The 16,082-nt window shown below is 43.6% G+C and overlaps 1 protein-coding gene across 1 annotated transcript in view; it reads left to right on the top strand.

Moving 5' to 3' along the window:
• LOC126474571 (tRNA dimethylallyltransferase-like) overlaps positions 1–16,082 on the top strand; it is a 627,506-nt gene that overhangs the window by 315,921 nt on the left and 295,503 nt on the right. The window lies entirely within an intron of this gene.

Raw genomic sequence — 16,082 nt, 5'->3', positions numbered from 1 at the left:
TTCTGAGGTAAGTTTGCACTATGCGCAGTACGATGTCCTGCCGTTTCTAGCCAATTGCCATTTTTATGCTGTACGTATGATTTTGCTGTAGCGGGTCGCATATACCCGGATCTAACACCAAGTAATACGAGGATGAGTCAAATGAAAACCTTAAATTTGGAATAACAAATCGAAATTTCGCGCCGTTATCCTGTTAGTTGGTAAGCGTGCTACAAACAGCGTCCAGAATGGCCTGTAGGTTGCAGCATAGTGCAGATGCACACATACCGTCGCAGTATCAGTATAAAGATGGCCGCCCCACTTGCGACTTACACTAGGGAAGAACAGCGTTCTGTTATTCGGTTTTTGTGTAGTCAAGGTGTGAAACCTATTGAAATTCATCGTCGAATGAAGGTTCAGTACGGTGATGCATGTTTGTCACAGCAGCAAGTCTACGAATGGAGTAGGAAGTTCGCAAATGGTGTGACTTCAGTGGAAGATGCTCCTCGTCCAGGTCAGGCACAACGAGTTGTGACTCCACAGAACATTGCAGCAGTTGAAGCCATAGTGAAGGAAAACCGCCGAGTGACACTGAATGACATTGCAGCTTGTTTACAGATTAGTCATGGGTCAGCACACCACAGCCGGCTGGTGTGGCAGAGCGGTTCTAGGCGCTTCAGTCTGGAACCGCGCGACCGCTACGGTCGCAGGTTCGAATCCTGCCTCCAGCATGGATGTGTGTGATGTCCTTAGGTTTAATTAGTTCTAAGTTCTAGGGACTGATGACCTCAGATGTTAAGTCCCGTAGTGCTCAGAGCCAGCCAGCACACTGTGCATGATGTGCTCCAGTTTCACAAACTGTCTGCAAGATGGGTGCCATGGCAGCTGACTCCTGAAATGAGACAACGACGTGTTGATGCTTGTCAAGAACTTCTTCGGCACTTTGAACGAGAAGGTGATGGCTTCCTTGCAAGAATCGTTACTGGGGACGAAACCTCTTCCACCAACCGGAAACGAAGAGAGCGAGCAAGGAATGGCGCCATTCCTCATCACCAAAATCAAAGAAGTTTCGAACTGAGCCATCAACAGGGAAGGTTATGCTGGCTCCCTTTTGGGCGAAAAAGGCGTCATTTTGGAGCATTACATGCCTAGAGGGACCACTGTCACCAGTGCATCATACAGAGATCTCCTAAAAAATCATCTGCCGCCTGCAATCAAATCAAAGCGACGTGGATTGCTGTCAGCAGGTGTCCTTTTGCAACATGACAATGCAAGGCCCCACACTGCTCGTACAACAGTTGCAACAATCACATACCTGCATTTTGAGTGTCTTCCTCATGCACCATACTCACCAGATCTTGCCCCAAGTGATTTCCATATGTTTGGACCACTCAAAGACGCAATGGGAGGAAAGAAGTTCCGTTCTGATGAAGAGGTACGCCACGCGGTGCATGAGTGGTTGCGCGGACTACCAAAAGAATTTTTTTCTAAAGGAATTAATGCACTTTGTAAGCGCTGGAGGACTTGCATTGAGCGCGGGGGAGATTATGTTGGAAAGTGATACAGCTTTGTACCACTTCTGCGCAATAAATAAGATTTAAGAAAATATTTAAGGTTTTCATTTGACTCACCCTCGTATATGCTATAAAGTAAAACTTAAAATAACGCCCAGTATGTTGCTTCGGCATCAAATTAATTTCTGACTGATCGCTAAGCATAGTTTTACGTGGATGGCCATATGATATGTTCTTTAAACTTTCAGGCGGATTAAATGTGTGTGCTGGGGCGGGACGCGAACCTTCGCAGCTTTGTTTCAGTGAATACCACTTTTCCCACCCCTCAAACAGCACAGAAGTTCTCTTGCATACCTTGCAGACCAGCACGTGCCCGCGAAAGGCAAAGATCCCGAGATTGAGTCCCGCTCCGGCAAACAGTTTTAATCTGCTAGGACGTTTCAAATCAACGCGCATTCCGCCGAGGAGTGAAAGTTCATTCTGACATTTTTTAAAAAATTTATTTGTCTGTACTTGTTCGTAGGTCCGCCTTCACGAAGTTGCACATTTGTATTGTGAAAAGGTCTTTCAAGTATTAACACCGTTCTTGGAATTTTTTGAACGTCTTCGCTGGGTATCTTTCTGTGTTACTTGAATGCACGAGATGTCTCATTTGTTGTCTCTGAATAAAATATTTACCATTTGTTATTTGGCTGTTGACACGTCTTCAGTATTTATTGATGTAACACATACAGTAGATAGTAAAAACAACCGTTTTATTGGACGCAGTTTTAAATTAAACCGCTACGGTCGCAGGTTCGAATCCTGCCTCGGGCATGGATGTTTGTGATGTCCTTAGGTTAGTTAGGTTTAACTAGTTCTAAGTTCTAGGGGACTCATAACCTCAGCAGTTGTGTCCCATAGTGCTCAGAGCCATTTGAACCATTTTTTTAAAATTAAACTGTATCGATATCAGTGTGTTTTGTGTTGTTCTTTTAAGATAAATAATTTATTTTTTGTGAGGAATGGAAGGAGGTTATAAGGCTTGTGTAGGTGAATGCTACCGTTCGTCTGGAATTGCTTGATGGAATTTTTAAGCGATAAAAAGCAAGAGACGTAAATAAAACAAAAAACTAAAAATTAATAACGTTATATATAAAGTCCAAATTTGCCGTCCTCAGTAGCTTGAAGAACATTTGTGCAACCTATTGCATACGATATATTCTGTGATTATTTCTGTAAGATTAAAATTTATGTGCCTGACGACACGCGCACGACCTCTGTGTAACTCAATCGGATACGGCAAGGTTTGTTTAAGGCAGGAGCCTGAATTCGCAACCGGGTGCACACTCTGCAACCTTGATAACACTCACCTACAGGACGAAAGATTTAAACTGGAAGGTGAAGCAAGTGTTATAGTACATGATATTCAAATAGTGTCTCCCTGGCAATGTTCTAACTAGATACCAAGAAATGAGACAGGATGCAGTACTAAATGATGGGAAACTACTTCCATAAATTTCGTAGAACGGAGGAAAGAGAGAAATAATGTATTTATGGAAACAAATAGGTCGTTCTTTAAAGGCGACCTGTACTAACAGAACACAAGCGCACCGGACAAAATATTAGTCCTCCGTATAAGAGAGCACACTGTAAACTTCGGTGCGCTGTACGTGGTGTAGAAACGGCATCAGATAGTCATGTGACTGTTCACTGTCCTGAAGAGGATCGTATCAAGCCGGTCGAAACGTCGGTAATTTGTCCTAGTAGTTTACAGTGGCGTGGCCCAATACCCAAAAAATTTTTATCCAAAATGGCACCGACCTTGGAATACTAGAGCTGAAGGCAGGGTCGGTATTAGTATGGTGTTTCCTGGTGGTTTGTTGTTTGATATGGTTATTCGTGAGTCTCATTTTGTATGCCAGATTTCAACGACTTACTCTCACGGAACGCAAGAATACGGTTATGTTAAACTGATCACCCATTCCCAGTGATTTGATCTTCTTTCGTGAAACTTTGTACAATGGAATAATACTATTCAAGCTCACAAAGAAGTCTTACACTAAAGCAGAACACCAGGTAGTTTCTTAAAAAAAGTCTCTAGTCTGGTTAATTTGTGTCGAGGTAGTATTCCAACCGTTTCAATTGAACTGTATACTCTCTTTATGACTATATCTAGACTTTAGAATGTTAATACAGGAAAATTATCCTGTATTAGTAGCGGAATTTCACAAAACCAGATCATGAGCCGCCCTGTTTAGTCTCCTGAACCTGAATATTAAGAAACGAATGGTTTTTACAAAAAGAAAGGAAAATACTTGTTTTGTAAATAAAACTGCCTTTTCCTGCTACTAGTTTTGTTATTTATCCCATGCGCGTTTCGCCTTCTCCTGTCCTAAGGCATCGTCAGTGGGATATATAACGATGCAGTTTTGTTAGTTTTAGATTATTGAACAGTTTACCTCACGATTTTTTGTAAAGAAAGTAATTACTTACGATTTGCTAATCTGCGTACAGCCAATCCAGCAGATAATTTACTTACAGGTAGTCTTATTCAGTTGACTGGAAATGGCTTTTGATGCAAGTTCGTGTACGTCTCACGATAATTTATTTCTGCGTGTGTTCAACGTTTTGATCTCAGCAAGCTGATGTCGTTGCGGTGAATACGCTTAATATTCTGCGTCGCTTTCTTTGTGGCAACATTGGTCGCTGCTGTCCAGAATACTTCAGAATGGCGTAATCAAAATAAAACTGCTTTTCACGAAAGGGAAGGCTAACGATAGAACATCACCGCATTTCTTTCAGACGAGCTGTGATTTCTTTGCAAGTATTTCAGTTCTTACACAAAATACTGTTTGATTGTCTTTTGTTTTGCCTGGTTGCGTGGAGGTATATCTACCCTGCAGTGTTGTTTAGGGATTGTCGGTGTTGTCAGATCACCGACGCTGATTTCAATTTCATACTCCTCATCTAAAAATCAGTGGCTAATAATAATAGACTCGGAGACGTCGATGTTATAAATTTATAGAATGCCACAAAAATCTGCACGGGTCACAGCAAATATTAATTAATAAATACAGCAGTAATTAACTGTAAATGTCCTACCATTTCGTGTCTAGAGACTGTAAACATAACATTTTTTCAGCGAAGTCTCTCCTTCAATTTATTGTGTTCGTGAGAGTGTGTGTGTGTGAGAGAGAGCGCATATCCTACTTTTGAGAACAATCTTCGAGAAGCTGACGATGTGGCTAAGTGGATCAGTCACATTAATTTGACACCTGTCGATAGTGTGAAAAACCACCTTCTGTGGCGCGAGACGGTGCAGGAAGAGAGTCAATGAGGTTCTGCAAGGTACCCAGAGGGATCTGGAGCCGTGCCGAATCCAGTGCGGTGTCCAGCTGAGCTTGGTTTCTCGGTTGAGGATCTTTGGCGTGAACGGCCTGATCGAGGTGGTCCCACTGATTCTCGGATGGGGTTCGGTGCCCAGGGGATACGGCAAACTCATCCTGGTGCTCTACGAACCATGCGCGAACTGTGTGATACGATACATTATCCTGGTGGTAGATGCCACCATGCCGAGACTTGCAAACTGCATTAGGGATGGACATGGTCCCCAAGGATAGATGCATACTTGTGTTAATCCATCGTGACTTTCAGAGTGACAAGATCACCCATGGAATGCCGTGAAAACATTTCCCAATACTATAATGCCCCTTCCCGGGCTCAGAGTGTTTGTTTTCAGACGTGTCATGTCGTATACGGCAATGACCATCAGTCCGATGGGGCATAAAACGCGTTCTCTGAAAAGGCGACCTGTCGCCATTCAGTGGACGTCCAGTCGTGGTTTTGGCGTGCAGATTCAAGCCTTTGTCGGCGATGAATAGCGGTCAGCATGGATACATGAACGTGACGCCTGCTGCGAAGGCCCGTATAGATGAGCGTTCGATGAACGGTCGTTGAGGAGACGCTGTTGGTAGCCCTCTGGGTCATCTGGGCACTGAGATGTTCACCAGTTGCATGTGTGTTTGCCTGTACACATCTCCGCAGCCGTCGTTCACACCTGTCATCTAGGACATGTGGAACACTACAGTTGCCTTGGCACCAGTTTTGGATAGCGACATTTTGGCATACACGGTCTACTTCAAATACGACGGCACGCGAACGGTTTACAAACCTAGCTGTTTCGGAAATGCTTCCACCCTTGCTCCGAAAGCCAATGGTCATGTCATTGTGAACGTCAGATAAATCTGTGCATTTTCAACTTAATGCGACCCATGAACGATGGACCTTGCCGTTGGTGGGGAGGCTTGCGTGCCTCAGCGATACAGATGGCCGTACCGTAGGTGCAACCACAACGGAGGGGTATCTGTTGAGAGGCCAGACAAACGTGTGGTTCCTGAAGAGGGGCAGCAGCCTTTTCAGTAGTTGCATGGGCAACAGTCTGGATGATTGACTGACCTGGCCTTGCAACATTAACCAAAACGGCCTTGCTGTGCTGGTACTGCGAACGGCTGAAAGCAAGGGGAAACTACGGCCGTAATTTTTCCCGAGGGCATGCAGCTTTACTGTATGGATAAATCATGATGGCGTCCTCTTGGGTAAAATATTCCGGAGGTAAAATAGTTCCCCATTCGGATCTCCGGGCGGGGACTACTCAAGAGGACGTCGTTATCAGGAAAAGGAAACTGGCGTTCTACGGATCGGAACGTGGAATGTCAGATCCCTTAACCGGGCAGGTAGATTAGAAAATTTAAAAAGGGAAATGGATTGGTTAATGCTAGATATAGTGGGAATTAGTGAAATTCGGTGGCAGGAGGAACAAGACTTTTGGTCGGCCGAATACAGGGATATAAACACAAAATCAAATAGGGGTAATGCAGGAGTAGGTTTAATAATGAATAAAAATATAGGAGTGCGGGCAAGCTACTACAAACAGTATAGTGAACGCATTATTGTGGCCAAGATAGACACGAAGCCCACACCTAGTTCAGTAGTACAAGTTTATATGCCAACTAGCTCTGCAGATGATGATGAAGTATTGAATAGAATTGGGGAGAAGAGGAGTATGTGGCACAACTTGACAAAAAGAAGGGACCGGTTGGTAGGACATGTTCTGAGGCATCAAGGGATCACAAATTTAGCATTGGAGGGCAGCGTGGAGGGTAAAAATCGTAGAGGGAGTCCAAGAGATGAATACACTAAGCAGATTCAGAAGGATGTGGGTTGCAGTAAGTACTGGGAGATGAAGAAGCTTGCACAGGATAGGGTAGCATGGAGAGCTGCGTCAAACCAGTCTCGGGACTGAAGACCACAACAACAACGCAACGTAATGAATAATCCATTAAATTTCGGGCATGCAGCCGCGCAAATAAAATTTAATCCACTGATATTTCGGCCGCGTATCGTCCGGCCATCCTCAGAGTGAATCACAAGACTGACGATAAGATGCCAAGCGCGGTCTTATATGCTCCACCGTGGCGGTACTGCGCTTGCGGGTCACAGATGCTGGTCGGCGGCAGATACATACGCTTACACATGCGCCGCCTGTGGCGAAGGCGTACAGACATTCGATTCGCTTATCGATGTATGAACGGCGGCGATGACACCATGACAACTTCTCTGCAGTTTAATTACTCCAAGAGCCGGATTCCATGCTTTGTCCAAATTAAAACCATTATCTCTATTTATTAAATTATTAGCTAATCTAATCTCTATAGCTTTCTTGAAGACAGATTCCCAAAAAGAAGAGGTGGATGTTATAATCTTCACATCACTGTAATTCATGGAATGCCCTGTACCAATACAATGTTCTGCCACAACTGACTTGTCTGGTTGTAATAAGCGGGTGTATCTTCGATGCTGCACACACCTCTCATGAACGGTGCGTGTTGTTTGACCTATGTACGACTTCTCACAATTTCCGCAAGGAATATGATACACACCCGTTTTACGAAGCTGTAAATCGTCCTTCACAGAGCCGAGTAAAGCTGCAATCTTCGTGGGGGGCCGGAAGATCACCTTAACACAGTGTTTCTCAAGAATAAGGCCTATCTTCGAGGAAAGAGCACCCACAGAGGGCATAAACGCACTAGATCTAAAGGAATTACTATCTTCTTCCCCATCACATACCTGCTTTTTGGGTTTTGCATCGAATGCTCTACGAATTTGTTGCGGAGAAAATCCATTCCATTTAAAAATGCTGTTGAGGTATGTGAGCTCTTCTTGCAAAATTGTCTTTATCGGATATACAGTGCGCCCGACGCACTAAGGTCTTAACGACACCTATGGCGCATGTGTAAGCCGACCAGCATCTGTGACCCGCAAGCGCAGTCTGAGGATGGCCGGATCATACGCGGCCGAAACATCAGTGGAGGAAATTTTATTTGCGCGGCTGCATGCTCGAAATTTAATGGATTGTCAGATAAATCTGTCCCTTGCCGCATCACGACAACGATTTGAGCGTTTTCCGCGTTCCCCTGACATGCTTTTTACACCCTTCACTGCCGCCTGCCCTCTGTGAGTGGTTATTGAACCATGATGTCGCATGCAGGCTGTGGTCGCATGAGTCTGACTGGGCTGTGTATTTACGTGCAGTTTTAGTTTAGTTTAGTACTAACTATGTGATTCCACACTTCTAATGGATCTTGTTTAAGATCAACTTTCAGATAATAACTGAGCTCCGGTGGTAGTTCCGTTTCTGTTAGAGCTTGAAAATTAGTATCTACTTATGTTCACAATGTAAAGCAAACTCAGTATCACTGTTTTCCGTTAATGCATGAATGTGTTGCCCACAGTATTGGACACCAAGAAAACATGAACCGTGTGAACATTGAAAGGTATTACTCCACGTTTAGCTATAACAGTAGCCTATGTTCCTGCCTTAGTTCGTTCAAAAACAATGCGTTCCGTCCGCTTCATCCCATTGTCATACTTAACAAGTTTCAGAAGTGTTGCAATGATGCTGGTATGCAACATGTTCAGAAGACCATTTGATTAAATGGCGAAACAGTTACTGACCGTGGTAGCATGTAGGCAGGTTTCTTGCCATCATCAAATATAGTAGTAGTAGTAATAGTAGTAGTAGTTGTAGTAGTACAACTATTTATCCACAGATCACCTTTACAAGGATTGCCAGACATACCTTGGTATTACAATTCAGGAACAACAAAAGTAAAGTAATTCACACATAAAAATACGAGAGAAGGAAAGTTGCTACTCAGCATATAGCGGATATGCTGAGCCGCGACAGGCACAACAAAAAGATTCACACAATCATAGCTCTCGGCCATCGAGGCCCTCGCCAGCATCACACACACGCAAGCGCAACTTGCACACACATCTGCAGTCTCAGAGAGTTGAAACTACAGTGCAGTGTAGTGTGTGTGCGTGTGTGTGTGTACTGCTGACGAGGGCCTTGATGGCCGAGAGCTATGATTGTGTGAATCTTTTTGTTGTGCCTGTCGCGGCTCAGCATATCCGCTATATGGTGAGTAGCAACTTTCCTTCTCTCGTATTGTTACATTCCATCCTGGATTTTCCATTGTTTGTAATTCACATATAAATACATTTACAATCTTACAGGTCTTTAATGATAAGGATGGGACAAGCAGTCGGCCATGGGCTTGTAGAAGGAACCGTCCCAGCATTTGCCTGAAATCATTTAAGGAAATCACGGAAAACTAAAACCAAAACTACTGATTGAAGATTGGAGCCTCCACCCTCCCGAACACTAGGCCACTGTTTAAACCTCTGCTACCTCACTCGGTTTACAGCTAGAATTAAATACTGTTTTACAAAGAAGTTACTAAGTAGTGCGATAAAAGGCTAATGCTACTCTGTTCATTCATTTTTCACTCCAGTCACTGCACACACTATACACACATTGTTTAATAACTGTACGCACTCTGTTAACTGATGTCAGGACCATTTTGTGCACTACAAGTTCCCATTTGCTATCCTGAAAAACTGAATCAGCATCTCTGTGTAACTAGTGAGACGTTCAGCTCAGAAAGGGTATAAGGTGTTAGCATTATACGAGGGTCAGTCAAAAAGTAATGCCTCCTATTTTTTTTCTACGTTTAATTGTCAGGAAATTTAAATGCAATTACATAGGTTGAAAACCACAACATTGAGGATCATTTTGTCATTTTTCAATGTAATCTCCGCCCATCTCTACAGTTTTGGTCCATCTTTGAACAAGGGCATGTATCCCAGCACGGTAAAAATCACAGCTCTGCTTCCTAAGCCATTGACGCACAGATGTATTGACGGCCTCCTCATCTTCAAAATGAATCCCACGATGAGCTTCTTTTAGTGGCCCGAACAGATGGAAGTCTGATGTTGCCAGGTCAGGGCTGTATGGGGGATGAGGCAAAACTTCCCATCCAATTTTGACAATCTCGTCAGAGGTGTGACGACTGGTGTGTGGTCTTGCATTGTCATGCAAAAGAAGAACATCTGCCATTGATTTTGTTGGGCGAACTCGCTGAAGACGTGCTTTAAGTTTGTTGAGGGTTGTGACGTATTGAACAGAATTTATTGTGCATCCCTGCTCCAAAAAATCAACCAGAATCACACCCTCTGTATCCCAGAAAACTGTTGCCATAACTTTCCCTGCCGATCGCACAGTTTTGAATTTTTTCTTCCTCGGCGAGCTTGTGTGACGCCACTCCATTGACTGCCTCTTTGATTCGGGTTCAAAAAAATGCACCCATGTTTCGTCCCCGGTCACAATTTTTTTCAGAAACTCATCTCCCTCCAAACGGAAGCGCTGCAAGTGTTGGGAGGCTATTGTTTTCCTTGCCTCTTTATTCTGATCGGTTAACATTCTTGGAACCCACCGTGCACAAACTTTTGAGTACCCCAATTGTTTAATAATCGTGATCACACTGCCTTTACTAAGAGAAATAATGCGACACACTTCATCTGCAGTCACCCGACGGTCACCACGAATGATGTCATCAACTTGCTGAATGTTGTGTGGAGTCACTGCACTCACCGGCCTGCCGCTCCGCTTTTCGTCAGTCAACGGTGTTTGCCCTTCAGCTTCCTTACAACGACGAACCCATCGTCTAACAGTGCTGACATCCACTGTCACAACACCATACACCTTCTTCAGTCTTTCATGAATGCGTATGGGCGTTTCACCTTCTGCATTCAAGAATTCAATCACACAACGCTGTCTCAAACGAACATCGATGTCGGCCATCTTACAAACTTCTGCTGTGCTGCCACCTGTTGACACAGAAAGTTACTACTGCAGTGGATTGCAGAAGAAGGTTTGAGGAATGGCGCCAAATTCAAATTTTTCACTTAACTTAATTTCTTCAAGTAGAAAAAAAATGGGAGGCATTACTTTTTGACCGACCCTCGTACATTAGATAGTTCTGTGAGTAAGTCTTTCCAGAAAAGGAAAAAAAAGAGGAAAAAATATAGTGTGAAATTATGTGGATTGTTATATATTTTATTATCGTTATTATTATTTGTGTTATATTTGTTACTGAACTGCTATTCTCTGTCACATAAGTAATCCTTCAGTGTATAAAATGTTTGGGTTAATAGGTACTTTATAACTGCATTTTTAAGGAAGTAGTTCTTAGCTGATTCTCTAATCTCCTTTGATAATTTATTGTACAGTTTTATTCCGTGGGATAATATGCTGTCTTGAGTTGTTTTCCTTTCTTGGTAAATGTAAGTTCAGTCTAGATCTTGTTCAATAGCCATCGACAGAGCTGTTCGTGCCGTATTTACCAATGTTATGTTTTATTTGTACTACTGCTTGGTAAATGTATAAACTCGTTGCGGTTAAAATCCCCAGTGTTTTGAACATTTTTTAAATATGGATGTAACGATTTTTTTAAAACCTTCAATATCGATATCGGTCTCGTAAACTGACACACGGCCGGGAAAGCGCTGTGATGACCACATGCTCCACCATATCCGCATCCAGTGATGCCTGTGGTCTGAGGATGACACGGCGGCCGATCGGTACCGTTAGACCTTCATGTCCTGTTCGGGCGGATATCTTTTTCAGTATCGATATTGTTATATCGATGTTTATACTGCCAACAAATATGTTTTGTAAATATCGATTATCGTCGCACATGCCTAGTGCCATATACGGGGCAGTGGATATTTTTCTTGCAACCAGTCGACTGAGTGTGATTTCAGAGTTCAATACCAGGGCACCTCACGCTCGTAGCACGGGCCGCATCGGAGAAGCTTGTTTCGTTTCCGTGTCGGCCATACTGACAGTGGTTGCGGCAGTCGTAGCAGTTGCCCAGCAACGGTGTAGCTGCAGCAAAAGTTAACGGAGGATGCAACCGGAGGAGTGTAGAGGAAGTGAGGGAAGCATCGTCGCATTCTACACACGGAGGCGCAGCTTCCGGCTGGCGTATCCTGTATCCTCTCCATTACTCACCGGCTCGCTGGCGAGACGGCATGTCCCGGCTGCACGTGAGTTATTGCCTTCCAGTGAGTCGCTGTAGTGTAATCACGTGTGGAACGTGTCTGCGAATGCCGAATAAGAGGTGCGTTTTACGTACATAGTGATCTCGCAGAGGTGCATGTTAGCCTTTGACCTAATGTTCATTAATATGTAGTGATAATTCAAATGTAATGTCAGACCGAGATAGGGATTTCCTGCTTGTCGCGAGCAATCGCCTTAACCATTGGACCATCTGAACACGGCCGCGGGCGTGACTCATACATTCACTGTCACTGATGTGACATAACTAAGGTTTCAGAACTGGCGGATCCCGCGCGTGCAGACAGTCGGTGGGGAGCCGTGGCTTACATTGCCATTATTTTTTTTTTGTCGGTATTTGAGCACATCGGACAAAATATAAGTTAGTCCCTGGTGGCATCGCCGGCCGGAGTGGCCGAGCGGTTCTAGGCGCTTCAGTCTGGAACCGCGTGACCGCTACGGTCGCAGGTTCGAATCCTGCCTCGGGCATGGACGTGTGTGATGTCCTTAGGTTAGTTAGGTTTAAGTAGTTCTAAGTTCTAGGGGACTGATGACATCAGATGTTAAGTCCCATAGTGTTCAGAGCCATTAAAACCATTTGAACCTGGTGGCATCACGCTAATACCGAGTAACATTGCCTCCAACCTTAATATGGCCTCGATACGGCGAAGAAACAGTCCACAAATTTCTTCAGATGTGCTATATACAGCTGAAGCTACTAATTGATGATTAGATCCCGCAGAGCTGTCAGATTGCGAAGATATTGATTGCTGTGTTTCACGCGCAGTTCCATATAGTTGCAGACATTTTCTGTGGGATGAAATCGGATGATTTAATGGGATGTTTGGTGAAATCGAATGCACGGGTGTTCTTCTAACGAGCAATGCATACTTGCTGCCCTGTCACCGTCGCTGTTATCATTTCGGAAGACGGGACTGCTGACAACCTACTCATCAAGAAGACGTAGGAAAGAAAGTTCAGTAAGTACCGAACTCACCTGAAATGCTGAAATAAACGTCCTGGCTCATGTTCACCTGAGTAAACAGGCGTAACTTTGTGGTACGAAAAACATCATAAATCATCACGGAACCGAATTACGCCTCATTAAGTCGTAGGTGCACTCTACAACTTACACCATTGGGAAAGTGCAGATTTGCAATCCGTCGTGCCATAATTCCCCTCTCCAGTTACCAAACATCTAGCTGCTGTCTTGTTTGGTCTGTTGAAAATGTGCAGCTTTACGTGACACTTCGAGCGATGGTCTCTTGTGAGGTATCGAAGTACAAATGCCTATTGCAAGTAGTTCCCTTCACAATGTTCACTCGGAAAATGGTTAAGACGTACCTACATTGACTCACAACATCGATTTCTGTTTCATTTGAAACCTGTCACAATTGACAAGGCATGATGCAAGTTTCCGATTTCTGTCGGTTAGGACCTTCTTCGATTATTGTTTTTACGTCTTGTTTCATGGCTGTCAGTGCTGTACCATTCCTTTTAGACTCATTGGACAATGCGACTTGAAACACAAACAAATTGTGGAACTTCACTCATGGCGTGATTGCGTTCACGTCCAAACATTACGGCTCCTTTTTGCTACTGTGTGACGGTCTTCATGTCGACCCATCTTACCGTGCTGAAAGATTTTTCCACTTCATGGAGTTGTGATATAGCAACCAATATGTAGAATGAGGGGAAGAAAACTGCACACTTGAAAGGAGGCAAAAAATCAAAACGAGAATTGAATTGTTACCTAGAACTCTAGAAAACCTTAAAAGAGAGATGGGAAAGAATCATATGGACCTCGTAGGAATTGCTGAGGTAAGATGGAATGGATGTGGAGAGTTACAGTCAGATGAATATGTATTTTACTACTCAGGAGGAGAAGTAAAATGAATGAATGGAGTAGGAATGATTATGACAAAGGAATTGGCTAAATGTGAGGAGTACGAGGACTATGCAAGTGATCGACATATTGGTGTAAGGCTGAAAGGAGCACAAAAAGATTTACTGATCGTCCAGATGTATATACCAACTTCATAACATGATGACCAGGTTGTAGAGGAAACATGCAATGTAATAGAGAGGATAATGGACGAAAATAAAAAATGCTGCAAAATACTTATGGGAGACTGGAACGCCATTGTGGGAAAAGGGAAACAGGGACATATAGTAGGCAGACATGGTCGTGGAAAGAGAAATGATAGAGGTGAACGGCTAATTGACTTCTGCAGGGAAAGGTAGCTGATAGTGACAAATACGTTGTTCGAGAACCACAAGAGGAGGCTCTACTCTTGGAAATCACCAGGGGATAAATACAGAAACCAAATCGATTTTATACTGGTAGAAGAAAGATACAGGATTGGAATCAAGAAGGTGCACACATTACCAGTTGCAGATATTAATAGCGACCACAACTTACTTACGGCAGAAATAGAAATAAGAATGAAAAAACTGAAGAAGGTGACCACGGTGAGGAAGTGGGATCTAGAGAAGATAAGTTCCAACAAAGTATTAATTACAGAAGTACTGTCACTTGAGTTTCTAAACACATTACGAGGCAAACAGCCACCTGATAATGTCAACGACTACTGGAATATACTGAAAGAAGGAATCATTAAAGCAGGACAGCAAAATATAGGATATGTAAAAGGGAAAAGCGCAAAAAAAAGAAACATGGCTCACACAAGAAATGATTTTCAAGATGGAGGAGAGAAGAAAATTTAAAAACAAAAACACATAGGATGCGAGAAAGAGGTACTGAAGGTTAAATAATGAACTGCGAAGAGAAACAGAGCAGGCTAGGAAAAAATGGCTAAAAGAGGAATATGATGCAGTGTAAGAACTGGACAGGAAGGGAAGATACGACTTACTATACAACAGCGTAAAGACTATGACAGGGGATCAAAACACAGCAGGAAGTGCTGCTGTGGAAATTTTGAGGAAAGACGAAGAGGTAGTGTACAAAGAGCATGACCATGTCATCCAGAGCTGGGAAGAATATCTAAAAGAGCTGTATGACACAGGTCGCAAACCAGAAACTCTGGAACTTGAATCACTCAACAGTGTAAGTGATGACGAGAAAGGACCAACCATCATAATGGAAGAATTTTCAAGTAACTTCCGGGAATTCAGCGACCGCCGATATTTCCGCCGGAGAACACCCCGCCATTTTCAAGGCAAACTGCAACGGACGGACGACGTACATGCAATTTTAAAACCTCAGTTCTCGGACTGAAGCAAGAAAGATAACACACACACACACACACTGAACACTAGTGCCACCAAAGATGACCAAAGTCAGAGTTATCGATAGTGAGACTAAGAATTCGCAGGTGAGATAGCATTGACTCTGCCCCTATGTTTTTTGACAAGGGAGAGAGCCGGATTCCAAACAGAGTTTAAACAAAAACCTCCATCCCTGTTAACGAGGTTGCTCGCTAATTTAATCTCAACTGCCTCCTTAATAACACTGTCCCAATAGCTGGACGTGCATGCCAATATCTCGGTGTTATATAACATGGGGTGACCAGTATCCCAGCAGTGTTCGGCAATAGCAGATCTACTTGGCTGCTATAATCGTGTGTGCCGTTTATGCTCAGTACATAGGTCCTCCACGGTCCTGATAGTTTGACCAATATATGCCATGCCGCAGCTGCAAGGAATACGATATACACCCGCCTTACGCAGACCAAGATCATCCTTAACAGAACTCAAAAGCACTCTAATTTTAGATGGAGGTCGAAAAACGCATTTCACATCGTATTTCCGTAAAATACGACCGATCTTATTGGAAGTGTTTCCTACGTAAGGCAAGAAGGCAGTAGACTTAGGTGTCGACTCAGAATTGTCATCAATCACCCGATGTACAGTTGGTAGATAGCGCAACGCACGTTCAATCTGTCTATCACTATAACGATTCTGACGAAACGTAACTTCCAGATGGGACAGCTCAGCTGGCAAAGTCTCAGCGTCGTAAACAACATGTGCCCTGTGTACCCAGATACGAAGTACCCCTTCACACTGAGCCGGATGATGAGAACTATTAGCGTGTAAGTACAAGTCGGTGTGAGTACGTTTCCTGTAGACTGCATGTCCCAATGATCCATCATCCTTTCTCCTAACTAACACGTCAAGAAAGGGAA

This window comes from Schistocerca serialis, chromosome 4, assembly GCF_023864345.2.
Source record: "Schistocerca serialis cubense isolate TAMUIC-IGC-003099 chromosome 4, iqSchSeri2.2, whole genome shotgun sequence".
NCBI lineage: Eukaryota > Metazoa > Arthropoda > Insecta > Orthoptera > Acrididae > Schistocerca > Schistocerca serialis.
This window is presented reverse-complemented; position numbering and strand designations above follow the sequence as displayed.